The sequence below is a fragment of the Mandrillus leucophaeus genome, unplaced genomic scaffold, assembly GCF_000951045.1.
Source record: "Mandrillus leucophaeus isolate KB7577 unplaced genomic scaffold, Mleu.le_1.0 Scaffold1187, whole genome shotgun sequence".
In the NCBI taxonomy this organism is placed as follows: domain Eukaryota; kingdom Metazoa; phylum Chordata; class Mammalia; order Primates; family Cercopithecidae; genus Mandrillus; species Mandrillus leucophaeus.
Window position 1 is genome coordinate 215,507 of NW_012100176.1, and position 4,701 is coordinate 220,207.

Sequence of the window (4,701 nt, forward strand, 5' to 3'; positions counted from 1 at the left end):
TTTTTCTCACTGGAATGATTATTTATACAATAAAACTTGACTGCCTTGTAGGATTCTGAATGTAAGAAATTATTTCTTCAGTTTTCATTTCACATCTCCTGTTTCCTTGCCCCAATATTTAACATAAAGTCTTGTGATCAGAAAACGCCCAATACATGTAGGTTGACTGAATGATTATTTATTTAGCAAATTGGTTTATCAACATGCCGGAGACATTTTCTTGACGTTTCAGAATAGTTGGGGGTTTCTAATGGACACATGGGGAGGCTTTCAGGGACTGTGGTGTAGCCGTCTTCATCTTCCTTACATTGCCTAACCTCATACTCTTTACATGCTTCCTAAAGGAAGGTGCTCCACTTCTGTTTATTGAATAAAAAACAGTTTCTGTGGTTGAGCAATAATAGCTCTTCCATAAAATTCTGTTATGAGAACTTGTACCACCAGATTGAATTAACAAAATTCTTGCTAGATGATCTGGCCTTTCACTATTGAGTATCTAATATAATAATGAAAGGTTATTTCCTTCAGGGTGTATTATCTCTCTAGCGAGATGCTCATTGTAACACGAAAGACAAGCTCCTTAGAGCTAAAAAGTTCTCCCTTATGTGGATGGAGGAAAAAAATGAAAACCACTTACCTGGTCAACATTATTTCATAGAGTGCTGAGGAATAAATCAGGCCTGGCATGACCTTCATTGAAATCTCCGATTTATTTACAGAGGTTTGTGCTGATCACTTTATCTACCGGAGGCCCCATTTCCCCTTGGTGACTCATAAGTAATGTGGTCCACGCAAACCCGTGTAAATAGAGCTAATATTTCAAGGGAGGTCATGCTATATACTCTTCCCCTGAGAATAGATGATGGCTGACTGCCGGACTGATATGAAATTTATCTTCATGAGGGAGAAGAAGGATTGTGTGGCCTAGAGGGCAATATACAGGGCTTGTGAATCCTAAGAGGGGCCGAGGTACATCAGAATCCAAGTGTGTTTGTGTTATGTGTTTCTGCTTATAGGCAACGATTAACAAAAGAAAACAAAACAAAATAACTCACTCAGGTCAAGTCTTAAATAGTTTACAAAGTCATCATTGATTTTTCTCAATTTAGTTGTGTATTCGTTTTTTCCTTTGAACACTAAATCTCCTGGTCTCAGAAGAAGAATTTGTACTCACTAGTAAATAGATCTTTAACCAAGATCATCTTAATCAGTTCTACCTATTCTTTTCCCTCTGCCAACTTTTAGTTTCTCCCCACATTCTTGTTTCTCCTTGCCTTATAATATACTTTCTTGGGATCTCTTGCACTTAAGTGGTTCCTCTTCCCCAATTCCACCTTGACCTTTTGATTGGCAGCCCTTCTCATTCACTACCTAGTCTTCTCCAACAGTCACCCACCTATATGTTCTCAGGGCGAATGTAAAAGCTTTCAGAAAATAAAAACTGTGTCTCTTTGTAGAGTGTATAAAATACAAAATCCTGTGCTCTAGGATTTCTGATCTCTGCTTTATAATGTGACAGTATTAAACTTTATAAATGCTATTAAGATATCTAGAAAGAAGCTAGGTAAGAGTATTAGCATTAATTAAGACATACATATCAAGCACATTTTGTGTGGCCTCAGAATGTCACTGCTTACTTCATGAGATAATAGTTTTGCTCTTGCCAGGCATGGTGGCTCCTGCCTATAATCCCAGCATTTTGGGAGGCCGAGGTAGGAGGATTGCTCGTGCCCAGGAGTTTGAGACCAGCCTGGGTAACATGGTGAGACCTCATCTCTACAAAAAAGTTAAAAAATCAGTTGGGCATGGTAGCATGTGCCTGTGGTCCCAGCTACTAGGGAGGCTGAGGTGGGAGGGTTTGCTTGAGCCCAGGAGGTTGAGGCTGCAGTGAGCAATGATTGCACCACTGCACTCTAGGCTGGGTGACAGAGCAAGAAAAGAAAAAAAAAATAAAGAAAAGAAAAAAAAATCTTGCCTTCAAGTAGTTTACAATACATTTGAGGAAATGAGACTAATATTCTGGGGGGGAGAAAAAAAAACACTTGAAGAACACAAATCTATATGAAATTAGCTGTGTGATCCAGACTTCAGTGACATTCTACTATGTATGTGATCATGCCACTCTCTTTAAGCTGTCTTGGGGAAAATTTTGGTTTTCTTTACATGATCCACAAGAGCTTCCTATCCTGGCCCCAGCTCATCCAACCATATCTCCTTCATGCCCCAGAAACTCTATGTTCCAGCTTTACTAGACACAAACAAACAACTGTTATGTTTATTTTGGCATGAGGTAGCTAAAGATAAATAACCTGTGTAAGATGATAAAGCATATTAGTTACACTCATTTGACATGTAAAGTACTTTCCAAACGTATCTCCTTATTTTCTTTATCTCTCAGCTTGGAATGACTTCTACCACCATCTCCAACTGGTAAATATCAGTATCTTAAATCCTCCCAGAGCTAAATGAGTTACACTTGCCCTGTGCTCACATAGCCCTTGCTTCTGCTTGATGGCATTTTAAGTCATCTCTTTGTCTCACTGCCCCACTAGACCATGAGCTTTTTGAGGGCAAATACTGCATTTTATTCACTGTGGAATCCCTAGTGCCCAGCTCCAGAATGTTTGATGGGTGTCTCATGAGTGAATTAGTTCTTAGAAACTGGCAGCGTGACCTTCTACATGATTAGAGAATGCAGCCACATCCTGAGACCTGAGAGCCACGAATAGAACCCTCGCACCAAAATATTCCCCCTGCCATTCTGCTGCTGTAGCAAGAGAGCTCATGCTGGGAGCTTATGCTCCCTGGGGCTAAGATTACTGTGGTCTTGAGGCTGTGACCTGGGGCTAGTTACGCTTACCTTTATTATAAGACTTTGCATCATCATCTGTATCATCATCTTCAGCCAGAGCAGAAACAAGGCACATCTACTGGATGTCCCTGGGATCCTGTGCCAGGAATTGTGGGTACAGAGGGTCGTGAAACCAGTCTCTGCCCTGGAGAATCAAGTTGAGTAATAGAAAATAGATGTGATATAATAGAATAGAGCTTTTCATAGATTACTGCTATCTCAAGAACATTTTAGAAAAGAAAGGTACTTTGGACAAATAAGGTGCTGCATCCACTTTCTGGAGGTTTATAATGTATAATAACCTGATAGAAGCTTTTTGAAGTTTTGTGATAAAGACACCTTTTTAACTTTTTCACTGAGATAGAATTACATACAGAAGAATATACAGTTTGGTGAGTTTGACCAATGGATATGCTCTTGTAGCCAAAACCCCAAATGACGTATAGAATATTTCTATCACTCTCTAAAGTTTTCTCATAATCCTTGCCAGTCAATCCTCTTCCCCCTCACTTCCCTTCTCACAGGCAGTCACAAATCTGATTTCTATCCCCATAAATAGTTTTGCCCGTTCCTCACACTTACTAGGCAACCCTTTTTTTTTTCAATAAAAAGTAATATTTGTTTTATTATGGAATATGGTTTGAAAAATGCTGGGTTATCACTTTATAAGTTTCAATGAATTTTCATATTAATTACCTGATTTAATTCAAAATAATAAAATAAGAAAGCTTTAAGTGCCAAATAAGTGAATTATACAGTGGTTGCCATAGGAATTTAGATGCAAACATGCCACACAGGGTTAGTTTGAATTGGAAAAGCTTCCTAGTGGTTGCCAACCAACATCAACTTGACCTTTGGGGTGGGTAGTACATAGTCAAGTGGGAAGAAAAGGAGAGGGAGTTCCAATATGTAGGAAAGGGGTGAGCTAAGATTTAATGATAGTGATATGTATTGTGTATGAGAAGAGCAATATTGAGAATGAAAGCAGTGAGAATGAAGCTACATTTCAGACCCCACAGGTCCTGCTCCCCAGTCTTGAGTGCACCACAGTATGCCTGGAGAGGCACTGCTTTCCTGACCTCTGGTGAGATATTTTTCCTGCACAGTCTGGGAAGCTGTGTTTCTTAACACTACTGAGGTTATATCAACTCCTTGTAGGAACTGAGCTCACCTCGTGTTTGAATTCGATTTTACTTCTTACACCTGGGAATAGTACATAGCTATCAACAAAGCTTTTTAAATATTCATTTTTCTTTCAGTAAATTTTATTGGAAAGCAGACTTCCTTACAGTCTTGTGCTTACATTTTTTTACACGGGAAGTGATTTGCAAGGATTTCTTATGTCTTGGAACTCAAAGGAAGTTCAGATCTTATTAGGGTGGTTTCTTTTCAGACCATTTTCTTTCTTCTCTGGTCATAGGGCTGTCCTCCCTGGGGTGTACTTATCTCATCTTCCAGCTCTGGCCTGTCCATTGCTCAGATCTCTTTAGTAGTTCAGAGGAGAATGGTGTTAGGGATAAAGGACTATGAACTGAGAAAATGCACATCCTCACTGATGACCAATAGGTAGATTTCTTGGCTGAATGCCCCCTACTTCCCAGAGAATTTCTCTCTAAACAGGTAGGTAGGATCTTTGGTAATTAATTCATCCAATGGGATCAACATCAGTTATGCTGAATCACCAACTCTGCCAATTTTTGGATATGATTTGAGGCATTGGGCCTACTTATAACTGCGTTCCATTTTAAAAATTAGTGGTAAAAAAATCACAGGAGTACAAACACAGAGACACACCACACAGAGATATAATGCATTGTGTAAGCAGCGTGAAAGAGGTGCTGTCTTAAAAT